The following is a 26,357-nucleotide window of genomic DNA, read 5'->3' as shown; positions in this document are numbered from 1 at the left end:
AAAAAAAAATCTGCTGTAAAACTCTTCAGATTTCCCTGTAAGTAGAATGAACAGACAAGAGATGCTGCTCTCTCTCTCTCTCTCTCTCTATATATATATATATATATATAACATATACAAACATATATATAAAGCAGTACATATCTGGAGTACATTAAATGTTACATGACAGTCCTCATTTCACCAAATCACCTAAGCCAGATTCTGTGCCAAATACCAAAATTCTGTCTACATCATGTTCTGTACTATCAAATAACAAAAAATGTCACCATTTTCATAAAATTTACCAAGAATCATGTAACCATTTATTCTGGGGATATTGGAGGAGTTTGAGTCTCCCTTTGCCTTCAACTTCTAATATTGAGTGATAAATCTGGTAAAGGTGACATTATAAGATGAGATGTATCTAAATGAGCTAAAGAATCGATAGGTAATATTCTCAAACAGTGTCATGTATTACTAGCCTCCACTTTTATATTTGCCATCGGTTGGTAAACTTTTGGTTCTGACAAGAGAGAGATGGCTGTCCCCATGAAAGGATTAGCAAACTGTTATCATTTTCTGAGCACCGAAGAATTGATGTTTTTGAACTGTGGTGTTGGAGAAGACTCTTGAGAGTCCCTTGGACTGCAAGGAGATCCAACCAGTCCATTCTGAAGGAGATCAGCCCTGGGATTTCTTTGGAAGGAATGATGCTAAAGCTGAAACTCCAGTACTTTGGCCACCTCATGCGAAGAGTTGATTCATTGGAAAAGACCCTGATGCTGGGAGGGATTGGGGGCAAGAGGAGAACGGGACGACAGAGGATGAGATGGCTGGATGGCATCACTGACTCAATGGACGTGAGTCTGAGTGAACTCTGGGAGTTGGTGATGGACAGGGAGGCCTGGCGTGCTGTGATTCATGGGGTCGCAAAGAGTCGGACAGGACTGAGTGACTGATCTGATCTGATCTGATCATTTTCTAGTACAGTATTCAGCCTGGCTTTACACTCTCTTATTTCACACTTCAGGAAGTTTTCTTATCACTGTATTTTCTATCAAGTTGCTATAACACAGTTGAAACCAATTGTCAACCACTTTCTGTTTTACGGCAAAACTGCCTTACGGCCAATTAATTGTGCAGTAAACCTGCTTTATGGCAAAGATGTTTACTGCAGAAATGCCTAGAACCTCTAATTTTATTCACTTGAAAGTATGCATTTAATTTAATGCATTAAGCATTATTTTGTAAAGGGATTCATTAGCTTCACTAGAATGCCAAAGGGGTCCTTGCAAACTCTCAGAAAAGCAAAGAACATCTGATGCAAAGGATGGGGGGCGGGTAACACAGGAAGACACTTAAAGAATTCAGAAAAGGGGAGACGGAGTATGAGATGACCAGGATTCAAATCCAGGATATTGATTTGTGTTCTTTCCTCCACCAACTCTACACTCTAAAATAATAAAAACAGAATCCCTTCATTTGTGTCAACAAAGTATTTTCACAGGTTACAGCTCACTGCTGCTGCTGCTAAGTCACTTCAGTCGTGTCTGACTCTGTGTGACCCATAGATGGCAGCCCACCAGGCTCCCCCGTCCCTGGGAATCTCCAGGCAAGACACTGGAGTGGGTTGCCATTTCCTTCTCCAATGCATGAAAATAAAAAGTGAAAGTGAAGTCGCTCAGTCGTGTCCGACTCTTAGCGACCCCATGGACTGCAGCCTACCAGGCTCCTCCACCCATGGGATTTTCCAGGCAAGAGTACTGGACTGGGGTGCCATCGCCTTCTCCGTACAGCTCACTAGCTCATCACAAAGACCCAGTAGGAAGTAGGAAAAGGCAGGTGATACCAACCTGCCTGAAACCTCAGAGAAGCCGCTGCCCAAGAAGACACCACTCCTTGGGCCAGTCCCAGGCATGGAACCTGGGATCTGCCTGACACGCCCCCCCCCCCCATCCCCCGCCCACAGAGCTGAAGCTGTAGTCCTGAGTGCAGAAGAGGCGATGACAAGCCCTCATATCACATTAGCTAGAACCTGATCAGGAGAGGACAGAAGAGTGTACAAGTAGATCCTGCTTCTCTTCAGGCTTCCATTTGCAGGCAGGCCTAACAATTTACTTGAATGCTTTGCTCTTAACTCTTATTTAATTTTGATTTGTGATGGGGGTGAATTACAGGACTTACAGTATTTCAACTGTTTGATTTTCCTCTGGCTGTAACCAGAACAGAAGCCTATACTTAAGCAATTAGTCTGAAAATAGATAGACAGGCTGAAACAATGTGCTCTCTGTTCTCTCCTGGCTGTGCCCACCAACGGCATTCATTATTTAATCTGGGACACGTGTTGTCAGGGCTGTGTTAACAACAATGTGTCTTATTGTCTTCATATCCATTCCCTATTCTGCCACATCTGTCATGGCTCATATCTGTTTTGCATCTTTTTTTGTTTTATTTTGATTCTCTTATTTTTACAGGATCATTTTCTTAATTACTACAAATTGCTCTGAAATCTGTTCTAATGCTCCAAAAGGTTACATTTATTAACTTGCTGATAACAAAAAAACTTAATGGACACACATTCTTTTAGATGCAAATCTATATAAAATTATATTATTAAAGCAAATTTTATCTCATAGTTGGTTAGATAACCTATCCTTTTTAAAAAAAACAATCTGATCAGTTCACAGGTCACTCTGGCCTCTTCTCATATAAGGTGTTTCCTTTCACATGATAATGAGAAGGTGGCTATACATGACTGACCAAATATGCTTGTAGGGGAGGAAAATTTTTCCCTTCTAAGTTCTTTGGCTGGTCTAATAATTAAATTGATACAGACAGATTAACAAGAGAAAAATTAATTGTGTATATATCTGAGCTGATAAAAATGTGGGATGCAAAGAAGTAACCAAAGAAAGTAGCTTTTATACCTTTTAGACAAAAGAAACAATAAATTTGTGAAGAAATGACAAAATACAGGGGTTTGGGCTTGGCCCAGCAAATCAGTGAAGTAACAAAGTTTGTTTATACAACCCTCTTGGCCCTGAATTCCCTGTCTCTGGCAATGAGGATGCCTTCAAACCTCCTGGTACAGGGAAGATCCCTTCCACCTGGGAGATTTAGTTCCTGGTCTCAGGGAGACAAAGGAGGATCAGAGTATTCTTGTATCAGCTGTTTCTTAAATAACTTTAATTCAAAATAATCAATATGCCTAAGTAGCATATTTTAGGGTGACATACACTTCTCTTTCATGTTGTTCAGAAAAAACCCTGAGTATTTCTCTTTTTTTGGAACAAATATATGAATATTTTTATTTGTTCCTTAGTCTACTTCTTTATACTTTTCTAAAAAAGAAGCAAATGCTTAACATGCTCTTTTCCCACTTTCATCCATTATTGAGGAGTGAAAAAAATGAGTATTTCTTAATATGCATATTAAAATGTAAATTATTATGTTTATTGGTTGGCCTTTAATTTCTAAGTTTCTCTAGTCTCTTAAAAAATTTTATTTTAAATTGGATGATAGTTACAATATTGTGTGGGTTTCTGCCATACATAAACATGAATCAGCCATAGATACACAAATGTTCCCTCCCCCTGGAACCTCCCTCCCACCTCCCACCCCTTCCCAATGATGCAGGGAACCCAAATCCAATGCTAAGTTTTTGTATGTAGTTTTTCTACTCTTTTAAATAAGAAATCATAGTGAAAACTGTCCCTTGCCTTTGAGTCCTAGCCACTTGAGTGAGAATTCTTGTGGATAAAAAAAAAAAGAGAGAGAGTTTAAAGTTATCTTACAGGCTCTGGTTACAGAAGGGCAGTGTCCTCCTGTGGCTCCTCTCCTTGGATACATGGACACATGGACACATGGACTTCGCAAGTCAACCTACTGTCTGGGCATCAGAGAGTAATAGCCTAGGGCACTTGTACTGTGGGGGAGAAGGGAGTGAACCTGGCGAAGGCAAGCCTGTGATGCGTTACCTTCTTTCCTAACCATGCAGAAGTGCTTCCTTCCTTGCTTGTCCAACCCAAGTAAGGACGGGCTTCCTGTCGCCCTGGCAGTTCCTGTAGCCTGAATCATTTGCTTTCATTCCTACCTTGTTTTCTTTGTGCTGCTCTCAAATTGCTTCCTCACAAGACCTCTCCCTCCTGCCAAACCGATTTATTACATTCTTTACCTCCCCTAGTCCTTAGGGTTTATGTCACTGCCCCGCCTTTGATGCCCATGCACCTCATGGCCAATAAAGGATTAAAATCCTCCCCAGCATTTCAAGAGGCAGCCCAAATCCACATGCTCCATGAAGCTTCCTCAGATGACTCTAGTTAAAAAAAAAAAAAAAAAAGCTTTTATTTCTTAGACCTAGAACATCATCAGCAAATGTATTAGACAATTAATTAAGCATGATAACATCTGTTCTGTTGTCTTGATTGGTTACTTAAATATTCGATGGCATTTAGGGCTTCCCTCATAGCTCAGTTGGTAAAGAATCTGCCTGGGTTGGGAAGATCCACTGAGAAGCGATAGGCTACCCACTCCAGTATTCTTGGGCTTCCCTGGTGGCTCAGCTGGTAAAGAATCTGCCTGTAATGTGGGAGACCTGGGTTTTATCCTTGGGTTGGGAAGATCCCCTGGAGAAGGGAAAAGCTACCCACTCCAATATTCTGGCCTGGAGAATTCCATGGACTGTGAAGTCCACGGGGTCGCAAAGAATTGGACACGACTGAGCGACTTTCAGTTGGCATTTGACTTTTCATGTAGTTATATCTATTCCCTCCAACTAAGTTACCAATAACTGGATTGTGAGTTATACTTCTGAAATCAACCACTGTAAAAAGTATACAGCAGGCAAAGTCCACCTTACTTAGCATAAGTATCTGTTGATTAATCATAAGAGAGTTCAATCATGTATATATTTTGCTTATTTTTGGCTGCACTGGGTCTTTGTTGCTTTGCGAGGGCTGTCTCCAGTTGCGGTATGTAGGCTTCCCATTGCAGGGGCTTCTCTGGTTGCAGAGCACAGGCTCCAGGGGCTCAGTTTTCAGTAGTTTCAGCTCATGGGCTCAGTAGTTTCGGCTCGCAGGCTCAGTAGTTGTGGCACATGTCACTCCACAGCATGTGGAATCTTCCTGGACCAGGGGTCAACCCGTGTCCCCTGCATTGGCAAGTGGATTACTATCCACTGCACCACCAGGAAAGTCCTAGATCATTTACATTATTGAATAGCAATCATAATCACATCAGCCAACACTATTGCCACAATTACACCCAATATCTTTTTTGGCATTCACATTTGCTGTATGAGGTAAATACCATTATTTCCCCCATTTCTCAGATGAAGACAATGAGGCCAGCAAGGTTAACTTGCCCACAGTCATTCTTTCAACATAAATTTATAGAGCACTTACTATGTGACAAGCATTGTTAACAGTATTAACCCTTCAAAGCAGAAAGTCCCTGACCTCAGGGAGTTTGTATGTATTTTACTAGGAAACAGATGATTAACAAATAAAACACATATCAAACCAGATAATGCTAAGTGCTAAGAAGAAAACCAAAGCAGAGTAAAGAAGTGGAGAGCATGGGGTGAGGGGACACTCTCCTTACATTGGGTGGCCAAAAAAGGCCACTCTGGGGAGATGACACTTAAGCAGAGACCAGAAGGAAATAAAGTAACAAGATTTATAATTATCTAGGGAAAAGGTTACAGGCAGGAGAAACAGAAATCACAAAGGCCCTGAGGCCAAAAGCTTAGAATGTGCAAGAACAACAAAAAAGCCAATGAAGTCAAGAGTATTGTGAAAGAAAGAGCAACAGAATGGAGTGAAGTCAGAGAGCGAACAGAGAAGTCTGATCATCTAAGGCTTTTTAAACCATTGCAGAAGTTCTCTTCCCCCTAAATATAATAGAAAGGTTCTAGAAGGTTTTAATCATGGGAGTGCAATGCTCCTCTGATTAAACATTTTTAAAGGTGACTTAAGTTATATAAAGAATAGAGTGAGACAAAGCAGATTACTTAGAAGAATATTGGCGTAAACCAGGTGGAGATGATGGTGGCTTGGAGTAGAGTGATGGCTAAGAAGTAGATAGAGCTCTATGATAGAGCCAAGAGGGTTTTCTAATGTAGGGTTGTTACCGAGTCCAAGTTCACTCTGCTCCCCACACTACAGGCCAATAAATCTGAGAGGAGGTGTTGGGACAAGGAAGGGACTTTATTCAGGAGGTGGCTGACTGAGAAGGTGACAGGCTAATGCCTCAAAATAGCCATCTCACTGGGGCCTGGATGCCAGGTTCTTTAATGGATCAGAGATGGGGGAGGTGAGGAAACAAAGTAAAAAGACTATTCAATCCTTGCAAATGTCTCCTAGAATGGCAAGCTTCAGGCAGGGAGGTGTGTTAGTTTCATTTCCTTACAGTCATTTCTTGGGTGGTGTAAAATGGAACATCTCCTGTCATATCAACCAAGATGCCACATCTATCTGTGATTCTGGCCTACTCAAATGTGAATTTCTAGGCCACCCCGGTAAGCAAGAGTCAAGGGGTGCCAGATGCTGAGCCATTTGCCAGAAAAAGAATTTAAGAATGTCATAGTCCTTCACAGGTGGGCAGGGGCAGGGTATCTTCCTGAGGCAGGCCATTATGTATGCCTATAATAACAAATGTGAGATGTGCTGTGCTCAGTCATGTCTGACTCTGCAACCCCATGCACTGCAGAATGAATAACCCCATGAATACTAGTGCCACCTGGGAAGCCCAGGTGGGAAGCCTTGAGATACCCAAGTGGTCCAGTGGTAAAGAATTCACCTGCCAATGCAGGAGACATAAGAGACATGGGTTTGATCCCTGGGTCGGGAAGATCCCCTGGATGGTATGGCAACCCACTCCAGTATTCTTGCCTGCAGAATCCCATGAACAGAGGAGCCTGGTGGGCTACAGTACACAGGGTTGCAAAGAGTCAGACATGACTGAAGCTACTTAGCACACGCGCACGCATAATAAAAGCAGCAAGATAAGGGTTAAAGTCACAGAGCAGATCCAGTGTGAATTCAAAATTAATCTTTCCTGGTTACAGGGTGATGCACAGTGTAAAAGAAAGAGAGGTGCCAAGGAAGACTGTAAGATTGATATATGAGCAACAAGGATAAAAGTCCAGTTACTGAGTTGGGGAACATGGTGGATGGTAGGGAGTCAGAAGGTGCAAGACATTTCAAAGGCAAATCATGAGTTCCATTTGGAATGTTTAAGTTTGAGATACCTTTTAGGTATCCAAATGAAGATGGGTAGGAAGTTGAATATATAAGTCTGGGGTTTGTATATTTAAGTCCTGGATAAAGGATTGAGATATGAAATTGGGAGTCTTATGGCTTTAGACATTGTGATGGCTTTATATAACATATTCACACCATGAGAAATGACTGATAATGGATAAGGGACAGAACTCTGAAGACTGAGGCTCAGGGACCTCTAACGTCTAAATGTCAGAAAGAAAAAGATCCAGCAAAGGAGGCCAAAAAAGAGCTGCCAATGAGATGGGAGGAAGACTAGGAGAACATAGGGAGACAAAGCCAGGTGGACAAAATGTTTCAAGGATAGAGTGATCAATTATGTCAAAGGCAGTTGAAAGATGAAGGAAGGGGAAGACTGAACTGACCATCAGATACAGCAGCACGGAGGCCACTGGTGACCTAGACAAGAGTGGCTTCAGGGAATTTGGGCACAAAACTTAGAAGGAGTAGGTTTAAATGAAACTGTGACTACAAGACATTGCTGAGAGAAATTAAAGATCTAATAAGTGCGTTAGTTAGAAATTAAAGATCTAATAAATGGGCATACCATGTTCATGGATTAAAAGACTAAATATTAAGACGCAGGTTCTCGCTTTTTCATGAAGATGGCGCCGAAGGCGAAGAAGGAAGCCCCTGCTCCTCCTAAAGCTGAAGCCAAAGCAAAGGCTTTGAAGGCCAAGAAAGCAGTGTTGAAAGGTGTCCACAGACACACAAAAAAAGAAGATCCGGACGTCGCCCACCTTCCGACGGCCCAAAACAGTGCGGCTCAGGAGGCAGCCCAAATATCCTCGGAAGAGCGCCCCTAGGAGAAACAAACTTGACCACTATGCCATCATCAAATTCCCCCTCACCACCAAGTCAGCCATGAAGAAAATAGAAGACAACAACACACTGGTATTCATTGTGGATGTCAAGGCCAACAAGCACCAAATTAAACAGGCTGTGAAGAAGCTCTATGACATTGACGTGGCTAAGGTCAATACTCTGATCAGGCCTGATGGAGAGAAGAAGGCATATGTTCGACTGGCTCCCGACTATGATGCTTTGGATGTTGCCAACAAAATTGGCATCATCTAAACTGAGTCCAGCTGGCTAATTCCAAATATAAAAGTTTCCACTATGTAAAAAAAAAAAAAAAAAAAAAAAATAAGATGCAGGTTCTCCACAAACTGATCTATAAGTTCAATAAACCCAATCATGTTCATTTCACTGGGCTTTTTGTAAAAATTGACAAGCTAATTCTAAAATGTACAGAAATGCAAATGACCTTGAATAGCCAAATCGATTACAAAAAATGAGACCAAAGTTGGAGGACTTACACTACCTGACTTTAAGACTTTGACTAGTAAATCTACAGTAATCAGTCTGACACTGGCATGGGATCAATAAGAAAAATCAGTGAGACAGAACAGAAAACTTAGAAACAGACTCACACTTATATGATCATTTGAATTTTCTCAAGTTGACGGAAAAATCCAACAGCAAAAGACAAGGCTTTATAACAAATGATGTTAAGACAACTACATATCTGTATGGCAAAATAAATAAATCTTGACCCCAACCTCACACCACATATAAAAATTAATTTAAAATGTATCATAGACCTAAATATAAAAGCTAAAACTATAAAACTTTTAGATATTAAAGCAATTAACTTAAAAAAAATAGACAATCAAAATTAAAATTTTCTGCTCATCAAAAGACACCATTAAGAAAATGAATATGTGCAAGGTTGGGGCAGGGAACTTCCCTAGCAGTCCAGTGGCTAAGATTCTGTGCCTTCATTGCATGCAGCACAAGTTTGATCCCAGGCCAGGGGACTAAGATCCCATGTGCCACACAGTGCAGCCAAAGAAAGAAAAAAAAAGAAAGAAAATGAATAGGTAAATCAAAGTCTGGGAGAAAACATATGCAAATCATATATCTGACAAAGAACTCATACCTAGGATATGTCATGAATGCTTATAATTCAATAAAAAGAGAACAAAAGATTTGATAACTTCACAGAAGAAGATAAACTAATGATCAATAAGGACATGAAAAGTACTGAATGTTAATATTCATCAGACACATTTATATAATAAAAAGTACAATGAGATGTCACTACATACTCACCAGAATGGATAAACATGAAAAAAAACTGACAAAACCAAATACTGACCAGGAAACAGAACAATCAAAACTCTTATATACTGTTGGTCAGAGTGTAAAACAATACTACCATTTTTTTCTTATAAAACTAAATACACCTACCCTATGACCCAATAACTTCACTCCTAAGTATTTAGCCAAAAAGAAACCCTACGTCCACAAAAAAGAACTTTGTGTTTGTTTGTGGCAAGTTTATTCATAACAGCCCCAAGCTAAAAACAGCCTGTGTGTGTTATGTGCTAAGTCGCTTCAGTCGTGTCTGACTCTGCAGCCCTATGGACTGTAGCCCATCAGGTTCCTCTGTCCATGGGATTCTCCAGGCAAGAACTCTGGAGTGGGTTGCCATGTCACCACTGAGATCTTCCTGACCCAGGGATCAAATCCATGTCTCAAGTCTCCTTCATTGGCAGGCGGGCTCTTTACCATTAGCACCAGCTAGGAAGCCCCAAAACAGCCTAGGGATCCATTAATAGGAAAATGAATAAACAAACTGTTGTAGAAACAATAGAATAATACTGAGCAGTAGAAAGGTATGAATAACACATATTTTACAGCTAAATCTCAAATACATCATGCTGAGTGAAAGAACATACACAAAAGAGTACATGTACAATTCAAGCTATTGTATGTGATGTTGTTGTTCTTCAGTGGCTCAGTCGTGTTTGACCCACTTGGATTGCAGCACACCAAGCTTCCCTGTCCTTCACCATTTCCTGGAACTTGCACGAACTCATGTCCATTGAGTCAGTGATGCCATCCAACCATCTCATCTTCTGTCATCCCCGTCTCCTCCTGTCTTCTATCTTTCCCAGCATCAGGGTCTTTTCCAATGAGTTGGCTCTTTGTACCAAGTGACCCAAGTATGGGAGCTTCAGCTGCAGCATCATCCTTCCAATGAATATTCAGCGCTGATTTCCTTTAGGATTGACTGGCTTGATCTCCTTGCAGTCCAAGGGACTCTCAAGAGTCTTCTGCCAGCACCACAGTTCGAAAGCACCAATTCTTCAGCACTCAGCCTTCTTTATAGCCCAACTCTCACATCCAGACATATATATGATGGGGGAAAATCAAAACAGAGGTTGGCTCTGGCAGGAGATGGGAGGATGGGCTGGGGATTGATTGAGAAGGAGCATGAGGGAACTTTGTGTGGTGACAGTCATGCTCCATATCTTAATGAAGGTTTGGATTGCAAAGGTGGTGTACTCGTATGTCAGAACCCTGGGTGAGTCACTTAATCTCCAAAGAGAGAAGAACTATGAATAAATACTGAACTCTAACTAATAATATGCACACTGAAGTGTTTAATAGAGCATGTACTGATGCCTGCAACTTGTTTAAAGTGCATCCTAAACCTAAGTTTGATTGATGAAATAGTCACGGAATGAAAAGATGACAAGATATGTATTAAAGCAAATAAAGCAAAACATTAATTGTAGAGTCTAGGTGGTGGTTATATGGGAGTTCACTTAAAATTCTTTCAGCTTTTTTATGTTTGAAAATATTCATAATAACAGACGGAGTGGGGGTGGAAAGTCTGAGGTAAGTTATTAGAGGCAGAGAAAACAGACAACTTATTCAAAGGGTTTTGCTTTAAAGAGGAACAGAGAGGTGGGGCAAAGCTTCCTGGAGACAAAGGATTAAGGAGGATATTTTTAAAGAAGGGAGATATTAAAAAATGTTTGAATAAGAATGATCCAGTAAAAAGAGGAACTTTGATGAAGTTAGTGGGAGGATACTGTAGAAGAAAGTTCCAAACAGACAAGAGCAAAGGATATGGTGGGTGGGGAATGAGATAGACTTCAGCCAGGAGCACACACAACTCCTCTGTAGCAAAGAGTAGGGGTTTGAAGAATAGAATTATAAGACAATGGCAACCCACTGCAGTACTCTTGCCTGGAAAATCCCATGGACGGAGGAGCCTGGTAGGCTGCAGTCCGTAGGGTCGCTAAGAGTCGGGCACAACTGAAGCGACTTAGCAGCAGCAGCAGTAGGATTTGGTGGGAAATAAGAGGCTTTTCTTCTCACTACTTCTAGTTTCCTATTGAAATCAGCAGGAAGATCATTGGCTGAGAGACAGGAGGGGATGCAGGAGATTTGAGTAAAGAGACAAAGGTGTGGAATAATCACCTAGTAAAGTGAGAGAATGAATTTACTAGGGAACATGGTAGAATTGCCAGAGAGTGCTGTGTCCATGCAGGAGCTAAGTTAATTAATTCAGTATCATCAGAGCTGTGTGTGTGTGTGTGTCTAGGTAGGGTACAAGGTTATGCCTGGACAACCCTGATTTTAACCAGGGTTGGGTTTTTCAGGAGAGTGAGTAAGAGGAAGGAGAAAGGTGACACAATAGTAAACCATGGGATGTGACGTGAGTAGAGGGGGAATATACAGGTCATTGATGGAGAGCAAAAGTGGCAGAGTCAGAGGATCATAGGTGAAATTGTTCATCTGGGATATCAGAAGTGAGCAGAGAAGTTGGTAGATGGTGCAGCTTGGGTTTAAACTCAGATGTTTGATTCCTAAGTCCATGCTCCTAACTGTAACTCCCTCACTCCTCCTGGCCTAGCATTTTCAGCACTCTTGTCCTCTATAAATCTCTGCGTTTGGACAATCTGTGTACCAATTTGATCTTTCCAAGACTCAATGGCACTATGTGCCCTCATGTCCTCAAAAGTAATTTTTAAAGAAAGTGTTTTTATTTTCATGAAATTGGGAAATACAAGACAAAGAGTTGGTGTGATTTTTCATCCCTGGTGGCTCAGACAGTAAAGAATCTGCCTGCAAAGCAGAAGACAAGGGTTTGATCCCTGGGTCAGGAAGATCCCCTGAAGAAGGGAATGGCTACCCACTCCAGTATTCTTGCCTGGACAGAGGAAAGTATTCCATGGACAGAGGAGCTTGGTGGGCTACAGTCCATGGGATAGCAAAGAGTCAGACATGACTGAGGGACTAATGTACTTCATTTCAACAAACTGGCTACAAGAGAAAAAAATTATTCTCTTGTCTCTCAGCACATCCCTTTATGCCTTATTATTTCCCACTACTAAAACAACCATTTTGCTACTTGAAACAAAACACATACCACTGTTAGGAGAAGCACAATGATTGAAACCACCCACCCTGGCCAGGTACCATAGTAACCACACTCATGAGTTATTTTATGACAGGAGGTCCTGGTAAGGAAAATGAAACTAATAAGCCACCAACAACCAGAAGAGTTGAGGAAAGGTCAAAAGGAAATGCCATCTGTCCTTCCACCTCCCAGAATCCTTCTCCTTGACATCCATCTTGGATGAGCAATGCATGTGCCACCAGGAAGGACCCTGAAACTAATCCCATCACATAAAACCTGAGACTGGAAGCCATGGGGCAGAGCAGTTCTCCTGGGTTCCCCTACCCTATTGCTCTCCCCATGGGCACCCCTTCCCAATAAAGTCACTCGCTTTGTCAGCTTGTGTGTCTCCTTGGACAATTCATTTCCGAGTGTTAGACAAGAGCCCACTCTTGGAACCTGGAACAGTTCCCCCTTCCGATGAATAGCAACTCTGGTGGGGACTTTCTTTGCTGCAGCTGACATCCTGACCACTTGGGGTACTCAGGGACCACTCGCCTGCCAGTGGACAAGACCCGTGGCCACAACTGAGGCTCTTTTGTCCCTGGTCTCCTCCTGACATGGACAAATGGCCAGAGTGCCCCGATAGGGTAAAGATCAAGAGACTTTATTGACCCCTGTCCCCTTCCCTCTCTTTTCTCCTCTTAACCCTTCCTACCCTACCCTTTTTTCTAGTCCCCTAGTCCTGGATTCAGGAGTCTGGTCAAAGGGCCTCAGCCTAGGCTGAGGGTCAAAGCCTGATGGACTCCAGTTGGCAGAGAACTCGAATTCCAGTTCTGTTCTGGTATGGTTTCTGGTTTGGATTCTGGTTCTGTCTGGTCTGCTCTGGTTTCTGGTAGGGCTGAGTACCAGTCCTCCCTTCCCTGGAAGCCCAGGGGAAAGCCCTGTAACTCCTGGGTGTCTGCAGGTGGTAGGAGACATCTATAAGCCTACCTCTTTGGCCTCCTTCCTCTGCCACCTTTCCCCTCTTGTTTCATCCTGGCCTTCTTTACCATTTTTTCTTGTCCCTTGGTCCTGGATGCAGAAGCCTGTTAGAAGGGACTCAGCCTGAGCTGAGGGTCGGATTCTGATTGTGTCCAGTTGGCAGAGAACTCAAATTCTGGTTCTGGTCTGATTTCCAATAGGGTCGAGTTCCAGTCCTCCCTTCCCTGGAAGCCCAGGGTAAAGTCCTGTAACATCTGGTGGTGTCTGCAGGGGGCAGGAGACATCTGTAAGGCCACCCCTTTTGCCCCCCACCTCCCCCCTCTTCTTTCAACTTAGCCTCCTTTCCTCCCTTTGAAATCTTTGAAGACCTGAGAGATTTCCATTTACTCTGTTAGTACTTGGATCTGAAGTTCTGTCTCTGGAGGAGGTTTTCTGAGAGACTGCAATCTTGTGTTTCAGGGGTGTTTGATTAGGATGGCTGGGCTTGTGTACAGTGTTCTGTGTTGTGATTTGTGACGGCCATTTTGCTTTGTGTGTCCACCATTTTGTCTAGATCTGCTGCCATGTTATTTAGACCTCAGAGAAAGCTGGTTTAGGTAAAAGTATTAAAAATTAGTTCCAAAGCTAGTTCTTTTTGCACAGTTAGTAAAAGCAAGCTTGATTAAATGAATTAGAATTTTGACCCTGAGATGGAACAAGTTCTAGTAGAGTTTGATTTTCTCTCCCTGTGCCTTGAGACCAGGCTCTCAGGAACACTTATCTAGATCATCTTTAATTCCTGAGACTGAGGGAAAAAAGGAAGAAGGGTTTAAAAATTTTATTTATTCAAAATGCTATTTATAAATTAGTGAATTTTCTATTGTGATATCTGATTCATGACTAAGTTTAGAAAATGAAACTAGATCTCTCATGTTTGTCTGTGTATATGTATGTCTCAGAATATATCTATGGATAATATTACTGTGGTTAATTTGTAAATGAGATCTATTTAATTGGCTTAAAGAAAAGTAAGCACTTACAAATCAAACAATTCTAAATACAAGAAAAAATTAACCTAAGTGAATTTCAGGTTCATATGAACTGGGACAAATTCTGTATTAAAGTAATACCTGGTATTCTGTTACAAATTTATCAATAAGAAAAGTAAGTCAATGTGGGAAAAAAAAAAAACTTTTAAGGGAAATGTTTTCAGTAAAAGGTGTGAGAAATGAAAAAGTACTGAAAAGAATGAGTTATGGATGACCAGGATTTTCTAAGATTGGGTTGCAGTTAGTTGGGTAAATGGATTTTGTTAGGAATGCCATAGCCATAGAACCAACTAGGTCCAAGATGGCAGAGTCAACTTCACTAGACCTTGAGCCTCCATATACGCTCACTGTGATGTATGAGCAAGCTAAGTGATACACCCACCAGTGCTGGCTATATTGGATGGTAAATATTACTAATATAGATATTCTAGAGATTATATGGAGTTGCTAAAAATCTGATATATCCTAGTAAAATGTTATCAGTCATGATTCTTTGAAGCACTGTCTCCAATCTGTACACAGGGACCCTTGTAGGGCCCCTGCACTGGACTGGGCTATAGAGAGGGTGACTGACCTCAAAATTAGCTTAAAATGACTCTGAGAGGAGGAACTACACTCACACCAACACAAGAAAAAGAAGATATCAGAGATAGACAGCTAGCCCAAGATTCTTGATGTGACTTGTATGATCATTTATAATGTTTTCTTAACTTCTTGACCTTTGCATGTGAATCAAATGCTTTTCTGTCATAGAAATGATCCTATGCTAGTTTTAGAAATCAGTCCAATCATTGGGTTTACGGCTGTGTCTAGTACTTCTGGGTCACCTTGGTGAATTTCTGACTCCAAGGCTCTAATTGGTTTTCCCTGAAGAAATTTACTTTAAAGGAAAAATTATAGTCATGTTCAGGTCACGATTGTTATTACTAGGTGGAATCCCCACATCTGGTCAATTAATAATGCCTGCTCTGACCCTGGCCATAAATACGAGTTTTCTCCTATTACTCAATAGTAATAGAGTAACAGAAGCTCAAAATAAGCTCAATCAGAGAAACAAGCAAAGTTTCAGCCAAGGAATAATATCTCCTACAATTATGGGATGGATTTATGTAGACACCACCAGGCTACAGTAATTTAAGTTTCAAATCTCCTCTACATTGGCAACAATTAAATCATACTTAAAATAATCAGTCTAGTAATACCACAAAACTGGGCTGTGTGCCTTATGGACAATGCCAATATATAATTTCCCTGAAAGATAAAGATTGATATAAAATAGACTAAGTCAGATGACCTGGAATATACTGGGCTACATCTAATGAAAGTGAAAGTGAAGTCGCTCAGTCGCTTTGCAATCCCATGGACTGTAGCCTGCACCAGGCTTCTCCATCCATGGGATTTTCCAGGCAAGAGTACTGGAGTGGGTTGCCATTTCCTTCTCCGGGGGATCTTCCTGACTCAGGGATCGAACCCAGGTTTCAGGGATCGAACCCAGGTTTTCCACCTTGCAGGCAGACACTTTACCCTCTGAGCCATTAAAGCTTCTAGCTTAAGTCTTACTTATGACTTTACTAAATACTGCTAGCTGTGTAATTTGTATTTCACCTGTTTTTACAAAATTGCTGTTTCCTACATTTCCAAATGTGTAACTGAGCCTCTGATAAAATAATATATAGATAAATATGAGATCAATGATTGTAATAATGTAACTCTAGATGTGGGAAGCGAGGCCTGGCATGCTGTAGTCCATGGGTCACAAAGAGTCGGACACAACTAGGTGACTGAACAACAACAATAAGATATGGGAAGAAGCAACAGGAGGGAATATTTTCCTGGACCAAGAGGCTAATAAGACAGAGAATTTGATTCTGGTTTATGGTCTAGTCCATTAACAGTACATTGAGTGGCCTATGGTGAAATCTGCCAGAAGTGGGAATGAGCCTTCTCAGTACAGTGGGACAACATGGTCATGAAATGCACCTCCCCCCGACACACAAATCATGGTTAAATTTATAACCATGAAGGGGCTCTGCCAACTGGAAACTGATGTTTGCCATCTACCTCTACAAGGATTAAATCATGGCCACTGCAGCTGCTGACTTTCAACATCCCTGAAAGGAGTTCAGGATGGAGATCAGGAATGAGGTACTCTGTGTTCTGGGAAAAATTTGCAGAACAGGTCTTCAGAGAGTTAGATTATTTTCAGGAGAAGATTTTATGAGTACCAATTCTTGCATCTTCTCATACCTAGAGAAACACTAACATTATTAATGGTGATATCTGTTTTGGCTATTAAGGAGAATATTACAATTCAAAGTCAAAATAGAGTAGCTACGGTTCAGACATCCAAGGAAATAACAAGGTGATACTATGGGTGTAATTTCAAACTAGTCTTTGTATTGCTAAGAACTTGAGTTTCCTGAGTCAAGTCAGACTTGGATGCCCCCGAACATTATCAAAACAATGTCTGTTGGCAACTAGTCACTGCAACCTTACTTTTTATAAAACTAGGCAACTGGCTACCTGGCTAAAAGTCACTAAAACTGAGCAGGACTCTGTGAGGTTTTGGGGTCTTTCTGTGTCCCACCTTTCTTGTTTGTAGGATATAGGCTTCATTCAGCCTCCTTGATCTTCCATGAGTTCCAAAGGGCAACTTCAAACAGCTGCTGATCAGAGAAGGGAGGGGATGCAGAAACAGGGGAGGAGAAACCAAGTGGTAGTACAGCCTTAGGGCAGGATCCTCTTCTGCAGAACTGGGGCCCCACCCAGGTAGAGGATGATTACTTTGGGCTGACTGCAAGATTCCTGGAGTACCACCCTGGTTGCCTCACCACCAACCAATCAGAAGAAAGTCACACATCCTGCAGCCCTCACCCCAAATTTTACCTTCCTTTTCTGGGCCCAGTGATGACCATCGTGTTTGGCCTCCTGTTTGACCCCTGTCTGCTTCATCTCTGACAGGGTCCAGCGGTTTCAGGCTAAATTGCTGTTACTACAAGGGTGGAAGCCAGTTAAAGGTATGGAAGACCATGACTTAGATCAAAGACTTCTGCTCTGCTAGGCAGGACTACACCCACACCCAGCAGGAAGTAGTTACAGAAGGAAGAGACCTCTGCCCCAATTCACAGGAAGTATCTTGAGTATGAAGTCTTTCAGGGGAAGTTGTTAGGGGAAGCACACTGACTGAAACATCCACCCTGGCCAGGCACCATCGTGACCACCTGCATGAGTTGTTTTACAACAGGAGGTCCTCGTAAGGAATACAGAACTAATAAGCCACCACCCACTCGAAGAGTTCAGGAAAGGTCAAAGGGAGATGCCACATGTCCTTCCATCTCCCAGAATCCTTCTCCTTGTCCTCCATCTTGGCAGAGCAATGCCATGTGCCACCAGGAGGGACCCTGAGTCAGAATAATTAAACAAAGAAAACCCAGAAACTAATCCTATCACCATAAAACCTGAGCCTGTGGGCCATGCAGCAGAACAGTTCTCCTGGGTTCCCTTACCCTATTGTTGTCTGCCCAGGTGCCCCTTCCTAATAAAGCCTGTTGCTTTGTCAGCTCGTGTGTCTCTTTGGATGATTCATTTCTGAGTGTCAGACAAGAGCCCATTCTTGGGCCCTGGAAGGGTTCCCTCTTCCTGCAACACCACAGGGCTTCCCTGGTGGCTCAGTGGTAAAGAATCTGCCTGCTAACACAGGAGACATGGGTTAGATCTCTGCTCCAGGAAGACCGCACATGCAGCTGAACAAGTAAGCCTGTGTACCGCAATTATTGAGCCTGTGTTCTAGAGCCCAGGAGCCGCAACTACTGAAGGCCACGCACCCTAGAACCTGTGCTCCACAAGAGAAGCCACCACAATGACAGGCCTGTAAACTTCAACTACAGAGTAGCCCCCACTCACCACAACTAGGAAAAAGCCCATGCAGCAATGAAGACCCAGCACTGTCAAAAATACAGGTAAACAAATAAATAAGACTTTTTTTTTTTTTTTAAAAAAAGCACATACCACATTTGCAGGATCTGAAGAAAATTAGACTTATAGTATTAATAATTATTTCAAGATAATTTCTTTTTATAACATTTAAGCATTGTTACCTATCAAAAATAGAAAGAAAGAAAACCATTTTAAGGTACCACACTCTCACTGGCATTTAAGTACTACAGGAAAAAGTCCAGCTTCCCCAGCCTGGGCTTCCAATCCCTTCCTTCTCCCCTGTACACACATCATGTCCCAGGCAAGTGAACTCCCGTTCCTTCTGCAAGACCCCTCCTGCCTCACCCATGAGCCTTTGCCCTTGCTGCTTCCTAAACCAGGCCATCCCTTCCACCTGCCCTGTCTCTGGGCACACACACCTGTCATCCTTCAGGCTCCAGCCGAAGCACAGACTCTAAGTCAAACACAGACCACATTCCTCTGGAACTGCCACAGTTCTGCATCCACAGCTCTTAAGATGTTGTGTCTGGTATCTTAGCTATTTGAGAACTATAGAATCTGCCCCCTTAGAGAGGATCATTCTCATCTGGACGTCCCCATGATTTGCCTTGGACTTGGACTCAGAATGCCTCACATAGTGCCTGGCATAAAAGCTAATCAGTAAATAGCTTTCCAGGTGGCACTAGTGGTAAAGAATCTACCTGCCAATGCAAAAGATGCAAGAGATGCCAGTTCAATCCCTGTGTTAGGAAGCTCCCCTGGAGTACGAAATGGCAACCCACTCCAGTATTCTTGTCTGGAAAATTCTAGCTTCCCTGCAGGCTCAGTGGTAAAAGAACCCACCAGCCGGGGGTTATATGTCTGGGGACATAACAGACATGGTTCGATCCCTGGGTCGGGAAGATCCCCCGGAGGAGGGCAGGGCAACCCACTCCAGTATTCTTGTCTGGAGAAGCCCATGGACAGAGAAGCCTGGCAGGCTACACAGTCCATGGGGCCACAGAGTCGGACATGACTGAGCACACATAAACAGCTATTGCCAGTTCAAAGACATATTTTAGAGATACTCCTAAGGGAAAGTTAAACACAATGGTAGGAATGCCTAGTTGAAGCTCAGCATTCCGTGTCTAATACTAAGGTAACTAGCATAGACATCTAGACTTTATCCTTACGAGATATTGCCAAATTGTCTTTCAAAAAACTTACCCCAATTTAAATGCCCAGTGTGATACTGGAAGAGAACTTTTATTCTGTTCTCATGAACTTATTGTGATTCCATGGAAGAAATTCCTGGTAGAATATTTTACCCACCAATAATTAATATATCCCAAACTAGATTGGAAATAATAATTTTTCAGGATAAATATAATAGTATTCTGTCTTCATCAGTCCCCAGTGAATTTGATTTCTAGCACATGTTGCAGGGTTTATTCACTCCTAGCTGACTTTATGAAAGTGAATTTTCAAAGCTACAAAACTGAAGAAAATACTCAGGAAGCTAAAACCAAGGAGCAGTCACTCCTAAATCCATCTGAAAATAGCTGGTCAGATGGATCCTCCATCCCAAACTCCTGTCTACTGAATCAGGGTTGACGACCAAATCAGGTTACCTAAGCAGTTGCTTGGGTCTCCAATTCTCAAGGAACTTGAACAGGATAAAAAAAAATTAGGAACACTAAAAATACATTTAACATAAATTGAATATTATTTGAGAATTCAAAAGGCATTTCAGAATCTCTTATGCCTCAAACAGCAACATTATAATCATAAATTTGCAATGGATGCTACCATAAAAATTGTAATTTGAGCATCCATGTTGTTTGAGCTTCTGTGTTGTTTGATTACATACTCAAAATACAAATGAAAAATTCAAAAAAAAAAAAAAAGAAAAAAAAAAGAAAAATTCAATTCTACGTATTATATAAAAACTTATATAACACAATAGCTCAACCTGACAAAATTTCAACCAGAATAGGTGATGTGGGATTTTCCTTACCAGTTCTCATCTTTCATGCAAATGTTTGAGCCAAGCAAATATTTCTAATAATACCCGCAATACCTTGTAGTTATATCTCATGTTAATTAATTAGCTCCCTTCATTAACATGCTATCATTGCTTCAAATCTTCCAGCCTCTGTCTACCCATTTTTTGGTTACACTCTTCATATATTTACTCAGTTCATCCATGAAGTTATGCAGAAAACAAGCATTTATTGGATACACATCTCCACAGAGTGCTGGGCACCCGGCACACAACAGAGAATAAGAAAACACTGTTTTGGCCCTGGGTAACCTTACAGTTGAATTCTCTTTCCAATCACTGTCCATTCTATTTGTCTACTACCTGAGATCTGAGATCCCCAAGGCTGCGTTCCTCTGCAGAAGTCCCATTAATAAACAGGAACCTCTCTGGGGTTTTACTGCCTCTGTACAATAAATTAGGCTGTCTAGTGAACTTCCTTCCTTAGGATATGGTCATCAGTGTTCAACACAAACCTACTTTCTGGATTAATCTCTACTGTGTATTTTTTCCTTTCTTTCTTACGATCAAATTACTTTCCCTTGGCAATTCCTTCAGTTTTTTCACTAAGTAAATACCTGGGTGCCCCCAAGTGGCTGAAGCTTCTCTCATATTGCAAGAGCTGGCTATACAAAATACAGCGCCCAAGAAAAACTTTACAACCATAATATTAATCCAAGAAAAAATCTTATGGATTTACTCACCAGGAAAAGAATCTAAAGTATATTTGCACATGTAACAACTCACTTAGATATTAACGGGCTGAGAAAATAAAATTGAGGACGTTTTTCTCCTTTTTAACGTTCCTGGTGAATTGTTTGTGTTTATCCCATGGATGGAGGAGCCTGGTGGGCTGCAGTCCATGGGGTCGCTAAGAGTCAGACACGACTGAGCAACTTCACTTTCACTTTTCACTTTCATGCATTGGAGAAGGAAATGGCAACCCACTCCAGTGTTCTTGACTGGAGAATCCCAGGGACGTGGGAGCCTGTTGGGCTGCCGTCTATGGGGTCGCACAGAGTAGGACACGACTGAAGCGACTTAGCAGTAGCAGCATGGTATTTAATGCTCATGGTGTGCTGTGTATCGGGGGTGGAGGAGCAGGTAAACAAGGCAGGCTGATACAAGTTAAGGGCTGATGCCTCCTTTGAAGCAGTAAGTCCACAGTACCTGCATTCTCATTTGGGAAAAAGAAATCTCTCTTTTTTTTTTTTTAAATAATCTAATAAAATTCAGATAATAGGAGAGCTAACTTGGTTTTTTGAAAAAGAAGAAAAGTGTTCTTTTTTTTACTAAAAAAAAGTATGATTATCATCTGCCTACAGGACAAAATGAACCTTTGTGTCTGTGAGTGCACCTGCATTTCTCTTTGTAAGAACTGAACAGAGGGTATGTTGACCTGTAAACTGATGAGACAGGTGATGGATGGAGAGAAATGGTATGATCAGTTTACCACCTGCTGAGGAAACCGGGCCAAGTTCACAGGCTACCAACACCAGTAAGGTGGTGATGATCAGTTTTTCCTTAATGTATGGATTCCTTGATCACCCATATAATGGAATTCATTCATCTAGTATGTCAATAAGCCAAACAGCTTGCCTCAGGGTTTTCTAACAGCCTGCCTCTCATTAGCTTCCCAAATAAAAACCAAAGCCACAGACAAAAATAATACAGCAACAAGTGAAACTTAGCGACTGAACAACAACAAAAACTGGAAAGCACATGGCGTGATCTAACACGAGAAGCCCTGCAGAGAGAGGGAGACAGTGACAGAGACAGAGACAGACAGGGTGGGAAGGAGGAAGGGGAGAAGGCAGAGAGGCAGAGAGGCTGTGTGTATATATATTGGGGAAGCTGTAAACAAAACCGAGAAACCGCGTGACAGTCACACTGAGAAGAGTCTTGCTGTGAGTCTGAACGCTTGTGTCCCCCTCCAATTCACATGCTAAAATCCAAACTCCCAAAAGGTGATGGTATTAGGATGTGAGGTCCTAGGGTGGTGCTCCAAATATGCGGGTGGAATCCTAATGAATGGAATGAATAATTTACAAAGGAGATTCAGAGACGCCCACCCCCTTCAACCATGGAAGGACACAGTGAGAAGGCTGGGTTAGGAACCAGGAAGAGGGCTCTCACCAGAAAGCGACCATGCTGGTGTTAGGGGAAGCACACTGACTGAAGCCGCTCACCCTGGCCAGGCTCTCTAGTAACCATTCGCATGAGTTGTTTTACAACAGGAGGTCCTGGTAAGGAATACGGGACTAATAAGCCACCACCAACCAAAAGAATTCAGGAAAGGTCAAAAGCAGACACCGCGTGTCCGTCCACCTCCCAGAATCCCTCTCGCTAGCATCCATCTTGGCTGAGCAATGCATGTGCCACCAGAAAGGACTCTGAGTCAGAATGATTGGCTAAAAACAACCCGGAAACTAATCCCATCACCATAAAACCCGAGATTGCGAGCCACGTGGCACGTGACAGAGCAGTTCTCTTGGATTCCCTTACCCTGCTGCTCTCCACCCAGGTGCCTTCTTCCAATAAAGTCTCTTGCTTTGTCAGCATGTGTCTCCTCAGACAATTCTTTTCCGAGTGTTAGACAAGAGCCCGTTCTTGGGGCCCTGGTTGGGTTGGGGGGGCCCTTCCTACAACACTGGCACCTTGATCTTGGACTTCTAGCTTCCAGATGGTAAGCAATAAATGTCTGTTGTTTATAGGCTACCCAGTCAGTGGTCTCTTGTTACAACAGCATGAAGGACTGAGACAGATCTTGAATGCTATACTAAGGAACTTTAGATCCAGTCTTTGGAGATGGGGAGCATAGAAGGCCTTAGGCCAACTAGTGTCTTAGGAAGAGCATTCTGTGAAGCTGGAGGCAGAGAATTATCATATTCCAGTATTTTATGCACTAAGGGCCCACCTGGGCAGTGCCCACAGTGAGAATGGAAAGGAGGCATCAAGGAAGAAGTTAGTAATGAGCTGAGCTGGGAGGCAGGGATACAGGAAGTTAAAGATGACCACAATTCTTACTTAAACAAGGAGCTATGGGCAACACCATTTCCAGAGGTCTGCAAAGGCAAAATAGAGGGTGGAGGGAAAGTGGAGTGCCATGGCACCAACTTCAAGAGGACAGGGGTGTAGGTCAGCAGGCTGAATCATTAACCCACAATGGACCAGCTGAACACTGTAGCGAGGCCACTGGATTAGGCAGTTCAGAGTCATGGTGATCAGAAGAGACAGAAAACAGAGCAAAGTGGTGGAACAGGAGAGGGCCCTATTTGAGAGTGACAGTCAGGGAAGGCCTCTCTGATAGGTGCTATGCAGATAGAGCCCTAGAGGAAGTGAGGATGCAAACCCCACTGTAGAGGAAAACTTCCAGTTCTCATTAACTGCAGCAACATTCACTGCGCTTCTCAGAATACACGCCCACTTCTTAGAAGAGTTTAGCAACTTCACCTCTGGCTACTGTGAAACCAGCCCCTAAGAAAACCTAGTCTCCCGTGGAATGTTCAAGATATGTTCTCAAAGCCTTCTTTACAGATACGGTCACTTCCCTCCCTCCCATAACGTGGATGCCCGCACACATGTATGTTAGCACAGATGGCTTCATGCCTTCTGAACTCACAGTCAAGATGGCACCACAAAGGCCAGAGAATGACCTCATCAACCTCTCCACCCCCCTGGCTTCAAGGTGTCCAAGAAAGCCTCCTTTTACCTGGGACTGCCAGTGCCCAGCACTGAGCTTGGCACAAAGTAAAGGTTCCATAAATACTGGTTAAGTAAATGAATGAAAGCCCCAATTCTGTGCTACCTCTGAGGGAATTACATACATAAATTGGTAGAAAATCCCATAATGAAGACCTCATGTGTATTCTCCTCACAAAATTAAGACCGAATGTTTGCCATCTCTGCCTTGATCAAATGTCACCAATTTCTGCTTTCACGTGAATTTAAATCAGAAAACAGAACTGAGTTTTTCAAATTCTTCATTTGTCTTAAAATATTCACATCTATATTTACTATTTAATACAAAAGAATACAGAGGTTCTTAAATTAGTGATGATCAATGCCCAACTTGGTGAATATACTAAAATTCACTGAATTGTACTATGTAAAAGGGTGAACTTCATGGTATGTGAATTGTATCTCAATAAAGCTATTACTTAAAAAAGAGAATAGAGGATTATTTCAACAAAAGATTAAAAAACTGGACATCTTAGGGTAATATACAACCATGATACATACAATTAACACTGCTGTATGTAATACATAAAAGTGGTTAATAGATTAATTCTAAGAGTTTCCATCACAAATTTTTTCCCTATTTCTGTAATTGTTTACTTGTATGAGATGATGAATGTTCACTAAACTTATTGTGGCAATCATTTCATGATATACATGAGTCAAAGCATTATGCTGTATACCTTAAACTTATTCAGTACTGTTATGTTAGTTATATGTCAATAAAATTGAAAAGAAAAACCTGAACAGCTCACCATTAGTTTCAAAAGCAAATCTTAAGTTTTCTTAACTTTGATGAGTTCATAATGACTCCAATGAGCCTAAAGGCTCTTTACTTGCCTAATAAGACATCAAAAATAAAGTTTTAACTATCTATGAGAAACAGAGAAGGAAAACAAAGCAGAAAAATAATTAAAATGCCAAGTTCTCATTTTATCTGCCAGAGTATCAGAGCATCAGTCTACCTTCTGCCAGAGTACAAGAAATAAAGAAACTCTGATTTGTTTTTACCCTCTCTCTCTCCCTCTCTCTCTCTCTCTCTCTAGGTGACAACTAAGGAATAGTGTATGATGGCTTTGTGATGTGTCAGCTTGGCTTAGTGGCACTACATTCCCCTGAATTCCCTTTCGTACGTGTCTCCAGTTGGGTTAGCCATGAGGGATAATGACTCTTGAGAGCTGGGGAAAAGATAGGCAGCAGCTATGCTGCAGTGTACATACACCTTTCCCAGGTAATCAATCAAAGACGAATCTAGCACCACTGTGGAGGGATGGTGCAGATGTAATTAACATATCTAATCAGTTGATTTTAATCAGTCAAAAGTATACTAGGTGGAACTGATGGGATCAGTTCAAAGCCCTTCAAAAGAGGAGTTAGGCCCTCCCTGAATTCAGAGTTTCTGAGCTTTAGCTCCTGCTCCAGCCCACCAATAGTAACTCTCTTCTTGACTGCTTGCCCTATGAATTTCAAGTATTCTTAGCCCCACAACTGAGTAAACCAATTCAAAATAGATTAACCTCCAATCCATATAACCTACCAGTTCTGCCTTTAGGGTGAATGCTGGCTGATTCCTGGTGATGTAGTTATTACTGTTGAGAAGACACAGAGAAGACCTCTCGGTGGGAGTCATCCAGAAAGAACTAAAGAATCCTGCACAAGCTCCCTCTCAATCTCTTGCAATAATGACCAGGAGAACATAAGATTGTGGGTTAATTAATTCTTCAAAAAGTGAGATTTATAATTATTTAGAGGTACGGAGTGAATTAAACACAATGCTGGCAGCTATTTTTAGGGCTATGCTCCTAAGCTCTGGCCAATGAGAGGTGAGCAGGAATATTGGAAATCTGAGACAGCTCTTTTGAAAGGAAGACGGCTCTTTTGAAAGGGAAGAAGGGAGTCCTTCTCTCTTCATTGTCTGCCTATAATGTAAATACAGTCCCCCTAGTATCTTTGGGGATTGATTCCAGAACCACTCCCTTTCCGTGAGTATCTGCCAAAGCTAAATTGCCTTATATAAAATGGCACAGTGGACTTCCCTGGTGGTACAGTGATAAGAATCCACCTGCCAATTGTGGGGACACAGTTTTGATCCCCGGTCCAGGAAGATCCCACATGCCACGGACCAACTAAGCTCATACTCCACAACTACTGCAACCCCACGCTGCAACTCCTGAAGCCCCTGAGCCTAC

The 26,357-nt window shown here is 42.0% G+C and overlaps 1 protein-coding gene and 1 pseudogene across 2 annotated transcripts in view; one reads left to right on the top strand and one right to left on the bottom strand.

Annotated features, from left to right (window-relative positions):
• The window catches only part of PLD1 (phospholipase D1), a 227,832-nt gene that overhangs the window by 165,803 nt on the left and 35,672 nt on the right, over positions 1–26,357 (bottom strand). The window lies entirely within an intron of this gene.
• On the top strand, positions 7,862–8,372 carry LOC129643891 (60S ribosomal protein L23a-like; annotated as a pseudogene).

Source organism: Bubalus kerabau, chromosome 2 (genome assembly GCF_029407905.1).
Source record: "Bubalus kerabau isolate K-KA32 ecotype Philippines breed swamp buffalo chromosome 2, PCC_UOA_SB_1v2, whole genome shotgun sequence".
In the NCBI taxonomy this organism is placed as follows: domain Eukaryota; kingdom Metazoa; phylum Chordata; class Mammalia; order Artiodactyla; family Bovidae; genus Bubalus; species Bubalus kerabau.
The sequence above is the reverse complement of the archived record's forward strand: the minus strand, read 5'-3'. Positions and strand labels throughout refer to the sequence as shown.